A 10,423-nucleotide genomic window follows, 5' to 3' on the forward strand; every position below is an offset into this window, starting at 1 on the left:
GCAAGAGTCGAACCGAGCCGAGCCGTACCGAAATCAGTGTTAATTGAAGTCAAGTGTGTTGTGAGTATTTCGCCGCAGATATGTAGAATCGGGCGCTCCGTGCGCTGGGAGCGCAGATTGACGAGATAAGTCGAAGTGCCGCTGGATTATGGACATGGGACACACGGGCAGAAAAGGTGCCACGGAGTAGTGAGGGGGTAAATGGGTAATCTAATGCCACTCAAGAGCTGTAACCAAACCAAGTAGGCGATGCGGGAGGAACCAGAGGGCGGGGAGATGTTGACGCTTCATGGACTACTTTCCGTCGAGTATCACCGGCCGTAAATTGAGCACAGGAAACTATGTGTGCGTTTTTCCCACATCAAGGAAATTGATATGTAAATGTGTTGCTTTGCAGCTAGTCTTGTTGGGATTCAATCTTATCACTAAGCCATGTCCCATTCGAGATTTATTCCATTATAAAGTTGTATCAATTTTGGTCGCATTGGAAAAGTTTCTCTTTGATGAGGGATTCTTCTCAGCAACAAATCATCGAAACAAAAGCTAGAAAAGCAAATGATCACCGCACCGTCGTGACAAGACAGGGCAAACGAATAAAATAAACTTCCAATTTCCATCCAACAGGCCCCGGCCGTTTCACGACACGACAGGGCAGGATGTTACGCGATCACTGGCTCGATCATATGCAAATTTCGCCATCGTAAACATATCATTCCATAATTCCGGATGTTGTCCGACGAGCCAGGGTGATCAAATTTCTACTCTCGCACCACGACGCCGTGCGCGCGCTCGAACCCTGTGCACAATTAAAAGCCGTTTCGACCGATCGCCAATAAACGAACGAACGAAAAGGTTGTCCGTTTGCGTATGGCCTAGCCGTAGACCGGGGCGACATGCTTTCGCAATATTGGTTGTTCGGCTCGTTTGGTCATCGCTCATCTGTGCGAGATCTCTTTAATCCGTTGTCGATTGTCGGCAAGCAAGATAGCATCAGCAAAGGATAGAGTAGAGACACGCACAAAGCACAAACAGCATCGTCGTCATAATCACGAGACTCTACTAGCTAAAAGGTATAGTTTTAATACCAAGAAAACGGGCGTAGTTCGACTTCCAAAATGGCTTGTGTCGCAGTTTTAGATTGAACCACGAATGGAAAGGAAAAAAACGAGACTTCAGTTGAAAATAAACAAAGCAAACCGGTGTGATTGGCGTCATCGACATCATCTGGAGAAAAATGTCAAAAGTACATCACCGATGACTGGGCTGGAGTAAAATCGAACAGTTCGTCCGTCTTCGGAAGCGTGGAACGGCTCTGCTAGCAGAATGTTTTTAATATTTGGCTTAACTATTAATGCAATCTAGTTTGCCTTGACAATGATAGGAAGCTTTGCCGTTCTAGGTTTAAAAACAAATTATCAATCCCAGGCTTTGTTGAAAGATAAGGAACATTAACATAAAACGATTTTTCAGTGTATTCTGATTTCAGTTTATCCTGAAAAAGTAAGCGAAAAAATATTTCATTCTTCAAACCGCCCCCCAATATTGACTAAATCCTCTAAATTGACAAAAATTTGGAGGCTTCTTTTTGGCATTAATTTATGCTAATGAACAAGGTGTGTTTAAAGTAGCATAAGCCTGCTTTACAGTAGGCTTAGCGCCAAAACCTTAGATCTAGAGAATATTATCATTTGCATGCTTAAACTGACGGTAGATTACTGCTTTGGTTTTCAAGAATTTTTCAACAAAAGTAAAAGTTGCTGAAAAATGCCAAGCGGAACGAAAAGAATGCAAATTGGGAGCAAAACCGGCTAAATCGAATGGCCGTGCGTAAAAACAGTGATATAAAATAGACTGAGGTACGTTTGTTGGATGACTTTGTGATGGTCACCAAATCATTCGAATTCTCCCCCAATGACGGAATAATCTTCTGAATATAGGTCCAAACACAATGCATACGGATTTTACTACGTTGCGGCAATTTGACAGTTTTTCCATAGGTTTTCTGTCAAATATCCGCAACGTAGTAAAATCCGTATGCATTGTGTCTGGGCCTTATGGGCCACAACTATGCGGTTACTACACTCTTAAATGATTCTACCTGTAAATTGGTCGGATTTAGTTAAAGCTAGGTTGAAACTACTCAAAATGCCCTTAAAGTGTACAAACTCAGATTTTGAGTAGTTTTTTAACCAAAAAATTGGTAGTAGGAACTTACAAGTGCGTTATTTGTCATAGAGAATAATTCAATTATCGGTAGCAAGTAGCCAAAATTGGTTGAAATTTTTACCCAAAGTTTGAGTTTGTACACTTTAAGGGCATTTTGAGTAGTTTCAACCTAGCTTTAACTAAATCTGACCTATTTACAGGTAGAATCATTTAAGAGTGTACTCTAAGCCAAACGTTAAACCGGGCGATAATTGATATCGAAACAAGAGTTAATGGTTGTCATCTTTTGATCGCACAAATCAGTGAAATAAGCACGACTTTTTCAAAAATTACTACAAATTTTCTCGTCATAAAAATAATACTGACGTGAAGAAATTAAAAAAATAGAAAAAACAGGCCTACTACTTAAAAGCAGATGAACTACTGAATTTGATGAACAAATGCTTCGAAAAAAATGAATAATGGACCGTACAAACAAAAGAATCCGCTTACGTTTGTGATTTCTATTTTGGTGACATACTAAATAGTCTTTTAAAAGAGAAAAATTGCAAGCAATGCCATTGCAAGGAAATTTCCTAGCTGAGCAGGAAGGGAGAAGCACAGGAAATCTCAACAAAAATTTTAAAACCTCGGGCAAACTGACTGCAACAAAGCAATGGTTTCGTACAATGCAATGGCATTATAATTATTCAAAGAACTAAGTTTCATTGTTACTGGAAAACTGTCTTTTTCCCAATATACTGTAAATAAAATTATTTTCGGGGTAACTTACGCACAGACCACAGAAGCGCCGATGGGAAACCCTCCACACGTGGTTTACTTTGGGACTTTAGGCCAACATCCTACTATCACATGGCATCATAAGAGATAATGAAGATAGAAATCGATCTGGATTTTTGGCAATGATTTTTAGGATGCAAACATGGATTCGAATCAAAATGTGGAACATCTTGATTTGACCAGGCACGCTGGCTTAATTGGCTACAAAAACTAGCCACCTGAAGTCTTGGCAAGTCTTATTATATGCTGATGTACGAGGTTATAATGCGGCTCAGGTAAAACTTTAGAACTGAGAACGGAGAAATTGCAGGAGAAAGTTTTTACAGCCAATTGAACAATGTAATGTGGCCGAGGAATTCCACGGACTTCAATGGAAAGATTGGTTTGAACAACGCACGCTTTCAATGCGTTAAGGGACGCCAAGGCCCAGGAGAATTTGTGCATAAACAGTATGAAGACAGGCGATAGAAATGGTCACAATTCACAAAACACGAGGCATTCACCTCGTTGATAACTATTGTGTTATATCGATATTTTGTTACCTTGCTAAAGTTCTTGAAACAGTCGTCGACCGTTTCCTGAGCAATGCTGTAAGACCTCTGATCAGTGAGTTTCAGCAAACTTTCGTCGAGCGCCGTTCAGCGACAAGGAACCAACATATTGTTCCCTGCAGTTAAATTCCGACGGCAGATAGATTCAATCCAAGTAGATTTTTCGAAGGATTTTGACCTTATTCTGCATACTCTTGTAATTGATAAAATTTTAGTTTCTCGAGTCGAATAGTTTTCTCACTGGATGAAAAGCAATCGGTCAGCTTTACCAGAAACCTCAGCAGCATTCAACGTCACTTTAGGAGTTCCTCAGGGGAGTATACTGGGACCGCTAAGCAAGACTAATCCTACAGCGCTGCCTCCATATACTTCATGCTGTTTACTAAAGCTTGCTTCAAATAGTGTTGGAACAAAAACAATTGCGGGTATTTCAGTTATTTATTATTGAATTCAAGATCTTTTCTTATACAAATGTAGCATTTTCTTTCACTTTCAACACTTTCTTCGTTCATCGTTTTGGCTATCTTATTCCAGCAGGTCTTCATCTGATTGATGTCTCTGACAATTTGACAATATCCCTTTGCCTTGAGTTTCCTCTTCATGACTGCCCAGTATTTCTCAATAGGGGGGAACTGGGGGCAATTCGGTGGGTTAAGGTCTTTCGGAACAAACTGGACCGCTTTCTGTGCATACTATTCTTGAACGACTTTGCTGTAATACCAGCTTGCCAAAACTGGCCAAAACATCACGGGATGGTGGTGGGATCGAATGAACGGCTAGATTCGTCTTTGGGGACACTCCTTTTGGTACAGTTCCGACATCATTGTCCTATTTGTAACGAAAACTTTCGTTTTTCTGCCACAGCTGCAAATTTTCGTGCAAATTTGTCGGCAAAAATAAATTTAAATTTTACTTGAAACATCTTCCCGCGTGGTGATTTCTTCACCGAATTTTCTGGCCAAATCACGGTCCGACAGATTAGGATTCCTCTTGATGGTCTTCAAAATCTTAACACGCAGTTTCCAGTCGACAGTTCCACTCCAATGATTAGCCTGATGCTTCCAAACCGTCGATCGTGATAACGCGCCATACGGTATTTCTGGGCAATTTCATCTGTTTAGCTAGCCTAGATGCAGCCTTATTTCGGATTCCATGTTTGTTTACAAAATACAGTCGTTTTGCGAAATGTCAAAAACACATAGGTGAAGGGGTGAAGCTAACAAAATTTCCGACACGTGGGCGCCAAGAACTTCCAAATCCGTCCACCAAGAGCGCCACAATATGAGCAAAAGTTTGTTCCAATTCTAAATGAAGCAAGCTTAGGCTAGTTTGGAATCGCTTTCCGTCGGGCGCCCAAAATTGCGGCGAGTGTTAATCTTTAACGTTCTCACAAATCGCGTACTGGATGAAACTCTGACATCCTCTGTGAAGCTAGATGCTTCGACCCTCTAAAACGGATGGAGTATGATACGCTCGGCCGTAACCGCGATGCTAGGTGTGGAAACCTCGAGTGCACGAAATGATTGGAGATTGGAAAAACCATCTAAGCATATCCATGAGAGAAAATTTGTCCAAGTATCGACGAGCGCGGAATAATTTGATCTCGAAGAGATCCGGCGAGATTTTCGTCACACCATCGAAGTAACGTTTGCCTCCCACGGACACTGACTATTGACGGCGCAACTGGAAGTGGTTGACGAGTTCGTATATTTGGAATCTCTGGTCACCGCCGACAACAATACGAGTAAGGAGATCCGACGACGCATTCAAGCTGGAAATCGAGCCTACTTTTCCCTTCGCAAGACGTTTCGATCAAGGAGCATGCGTCGCCGCACAATGCTGACGATGTACAAAACGCTAATCAGCCCGGAAGTCCTCTACGGACTTGAGACAGTAACTTTGCTTAGGGAAGACATACGTGCACTTGCCGTATTTAAACGAAAGGTGCTGCGGACTATTTTTGGCCGAGTACAAATAGATAGCGGAGAGTGGCGTAGGCGTATAAAGCACGAGTTGCAGCCAATACTTGGAGAGATTCCCATCGTACACCTGGCAAAAGTTGGGAGACTACGGTGGGCCGGCCACGTCGCAAGGATGTCAGACTATTGTGCAGTGAAATCCGTTCTCTTCAAGAACCCCACCGGCACCAGGAATACAAGGGCCCAACGTGCTAGATGGCTCGACCAAGTTGAAGCCGACTTGCGTGTGTCGAGACGCGCAACGAATTGGCGACGAGTAGCCCAGGACCGGGTACAGTGGAGAGAAATTCTTGATACGACAAGAGCCACTCCGGCTCTCGGCTGGTAAAGTAACTAACAATAAGTAGTAATCTGGTCGGTTTGGATATTGGAAAAGCTAGGCGCACCTTCAAGAGCAAAACAAGGCAAACGCGTGAAGTGATATAGCCATTTGAAAGTGTGACCGTGAGGTGTTCCTTGAAATACTCGGTTACCTTAAGCCGAATTTTAGCTCCTGCTGACAAATCTAATTATGTAATAGCACGTGAATCCTGGCACCCTGACAAATTAGTCACTGGTACGTGGCAGTTGATAGTGCTTAGTATAAAAGAAACGATTTATGGTAACTTTGTAGTCCAAAAACAGACGTTTTGGACCAAAAGTAGTTGGAACTCAAAATAAAACGAGGAACCGTCTAGGTAACAGATTTTTTTCCGTTTTTGTACCCCCGCGTGGACATATATATTGCATCTCACAAGCGAAATGGTCAATGGAAAATGGGCTTAGCATCTGGTTTCATTAGGACTTCTGCAGTAAAACCTTAAATGCCTTCGCCTTTCTCAGAAATTACTCGGTGCTAGTTTTCTTTTATCACTTGTAAAATATCTACATTTGGAGAGTTGCTTACTTGACACTTAAATTACATTCTTACTTCTTACATTAAATTTAACTTCCTTCTTTATGATGATAAGCATAAGGTTATGTAGTTACCGGACTACCGCGATTTTGATTCAAGCTGAGCTTGATTTTTCCCATAACTTCACACTTTTTACCTCAAAACTGGTAGAAACTATTGGGTACGGCAGACAATTGATAATGGGAAAAATCTGATAAGTACTTATCGTGAGTCGTGATTCATAATTTGGGGTACTACAATCGACTTCAAAACTGTTCTCGCCCGTCGACCTGTAGTGGCATCATCAAGGGAGGGTTGATTCCATCAGTGTACGGCGGCTCATTTAACGTCTCGAGTCGGTTATGTTCGATGCAAGGGTGTTGTTCAATCATATTGTTTGGCCCCCAATTGCCGTTCCTAGGCTTTGGTTTCGACGTCTTCTTCCGTAACTTGAGCGACCGATTGTGGTTTACCGCTTTGTGCATTCAACCTAGAACCTTAAGATCGGTAGATGCGTGACATCGTCGCCTTTGTCAACAGCATAGAGCCACCAAGGGCGCGTATGACCTCCGTGAGCAGCGTCACAGCTGCAAACCGGTCTAATAAGGGTTTTACACATTGTCAGCTACGTACAGCGGTGTACGCTTCTTGATCGCAGCGTTATGCGAAGGGCAATGTAGGCCGATTTCCATATAAGGCATATAAGGCATCATCTTGTCTCACTCAAATCTCCAAGCGTCTCGAAGGGACACGAGTCCACGAGTGTCCCCGAAAATCGCACGAAACTCATAACTCAATCCAATGTATTTTTGATCAGTCGGGCCAGTTTGTCCAGAGAACGACGTTCTTGCATTATCTGCCATAGCTGGTCTCGATCTATTGTATCGTATGCTGCTTTGAAATCGATAAAGATGTGATGCGTGGGTACGTTGTACTCTCGTCATTTCTGCAAGTTGTGGCGGATGGTAAAAATTTGGTCCGCCCCTAAACAGCCGCGACAAGTATATCACGCTGAACCGCTTTTTCTCTGCTGATGCTGTTTACGTTTCCAGTTCTTCAACAACCGGCTCACCGATCCTCGAAGTTCTCTGGCGCACTTGAACGACATTAACAATCTGCGACCAATAAGCATACTTTGTGTGTTGTCGAAGGCTCTTGAGAAGCTTCTTAAACAGCAAATGACATCCTACATAGACCCCAATGGACTGCTGACGGACTACCAGGCTGGATTCCGTAGAGGACAGAGCATCAAAACCGCAGTTCTGCGACTGTTGACAACAAAGGTGCTGCTATATTGCTAATTGTGGTAGTTGAAGGAACCTAGGATTTTCTACTTCGCAGGAGAATACTTAATATTGGACTGTATTGATTCGTTGCTTATATAAAATTGATTTTATTTCCGCTGCATAATACAAGGCCTACTATATTTAATTCTTCGCTATTCACCACATCTCCTTTTTTCTAACAGATCACACCATGTCGTTAGCAAAGTCTTGTTGTCATGGACGTCTGTGTACCAGATGAGATAAACTGACTGGTAACAGTTCGAATTGTTTACCTGAGTCTGAGTTACTTAACACATCGTTATCACCGAAATTTGAGCAAATTAATCCATGAGCATTGTTACCGAACTATCAACGTTTTCCAGTTTGGTTGTAATCCTTTTGTAAAACATCGCCGGTTATAGGATTAGGTATCTGCACATGGTTTCTCCCTATGGCGTTGTATAGCTTTCTTCGAGATATCAGAACATAGTGATGATGGTGGCTGTGGGTCTACTGATAAATGGAGTGCTTCTAGGGATGCTTTCGTTCACGTTCTGAGCCGGTACTCGTCCCGGATGATCCGTTAACTTGTTGATGTAGAAGCTGCTCGCCACAGGCATAGTGTCCACGTATTTGACATAGATAGGATTGGTGGCCGCCGTCCCGGAAATGGCCACTTGCTGCAGGTTCTGCGTTAGCTCAATCACCAGTTGGCTAGTTTTCCTCTTCATTCTTCATTCTTTTGCGCTCCTCCAGTGGATTTGGTAGCGACCATCAAGTCAGATAAGGCAGTCATTATTGCCGCGCACATGGACTGTCGTCCACCTAGAATCCCGTAGGGTGATCCCATAGGAACTGGATTTTTCATCATACTCAATGGATTCCTCTTCATCGTTGATTGGCTTCGATTAATTTTCAGCACTGTAGCCATTATAAATCGCACATGCTCCAGTCACAATTGCTTGTAGCCTTGGACAAGCGTACTGGAGTGCCTTCGGTGCAAAATCTCTGCAGCATCAGTGTGTCTGATACTCCAATTCTTTCCCCATATTGATAGAGGATTCCAAATCCTCCTCAGCATCGTCGTCATCATTCGAATCACCGTTTTCGGATCCATTACAAACTTCCGGAACAGGGAACACCGGTGATCCTACCAGAAGTGCCTATCTCGCGATCGAGTCCTGGCCCTGAAATAAATCTTAGATTTTTCTTATTTTACCGCTTAGACATTTTTTTTTATTTTGTGTTGCCTAGCAATAGTTTTCATTACTGCAATCTTTATTCAAACATGTTTTTATATATGTTACGCAATACATTTTTTTACCGAATCGTCTGATTCGAAACGGATATGACTTTATCGGTTTGCCTGACCCGAACGGAATTTTCCGTCGCTTAGGCTCCTCATTTGAGGCTCGTTTTGTCTTTCCTGACCCAACAGAACTCTGTTCGTTGCTTAGGAAACTCTCGTTCGTAACGAGGTACCTTCTCTGTACCATAATACAAGGCCTACTATATTTAATTCTTCGCTATTCACCACACTAATGCTTGACTTCTCGAAGCTTTTCGATACCATTCCGCATAGTAAACTGCTAACCAAGCTGAACACTCAGTTCAACGTCTCTTCTGATGCCGTAAGCCTGATGGAATCGTACTGTGTGGAAGAAAACAAACCGTGTTTTGTGGTGACCGCTGCTCCCGTAGTGTGGAAGTACCGTCCGGCGTTCCTCAAGGCAAATGAAAATGTGGGTGGCATGAACACGAGTGCTGTCTACTATCTGCTCGCATGCGCCGACAGTCCGCACGAGGTAATCGTATTGACCGAAACCAGGCTTGACAATCGTACGTGTTCTCGGCAGATATTTCGGCCTAATTATGAGGTGTTCCGTTGCGACCGCAGCATACACAATAGCCGCAAAAGTACAGGAGGTGGCGTCACGATAGCAGTCCATCGTCAGTTCAAAGCCTCTATCGTCGAAAATGATAATTGGCTACCCATCGAGCAAGTGTTTTGTTTTGATTTGATTTATATTTCGAATATGGATGATTTCAACCTGCCTGGGTTAAAGTGGCGTGGACGTGGCAATGGTTTCATGTACGTTGACTCTAACTCGTCCTCTCTATCACCAATCACTAACGAGTTGCTCGATTGCTACAGCACTGCCACCATGCAACAAGTCAACAACAATGCTAACGAAAACGGTCGCTTTCTCGATTTATGCTTTACTAATGTGCAAGTTCAGGCTCCCGAAATAGCGATGGCTCCTTCCCCGCTTGTTAAGGACGTTCTATATCATCCATCCTTGCTGTCCTACTAGCACAGTTGACTAATTTCGGTCATAAACAGGTTTCAGCAACCAGAAATGATAAAAGTGTGCTTCTTGGGTGGCTACTATCCGTCAACAAATACGTTATGACGTGACTATTTCACCACCGATCGTCTATAGTAGACGATTATAGTGATTTCGCCCGTGCGGACTTCAGGGAAATCTAAAGAACCCTAACTAGCATCAATTGAGACGCAGTTTTGGACAAGGAAGATGTTAATTCTCCCGCAATGACATTCTCTAATATCCTAAACTACACTATCGAGCGACATGTCCCAAAAAGAACCATGCCTGCTCTGAATCAGATACCCTGGGTAAACGCTACGTTACGACGTCTAAAATCCGAGAGAAAGGCCGCTCTCACGAAATTCTCAAAACATAGAACGTTGCCACTCCGTAACCACTACCTGTCAATCAACAAGCGTTACAAGCAGTTAAGTCGCTCCTGCTTGCGGAACTACCTGAGTAACATTGAAGCACGTCA

The sequence above is a fragment of the Sabethes cyaneus genome, chromosome 1 (assembly GCF_943734655.1).
Source record: "Sabethes cyaneus chromosome 1, idSabCyanKW18_F2, whole genome shotgun sequence".
Classification (NCBI taxonomy): Eukaryota; Metazoa; Arthropoda; class Insecta; order Diptera; family Culicidae; genus Sabethes; species Sabethes cyaneus.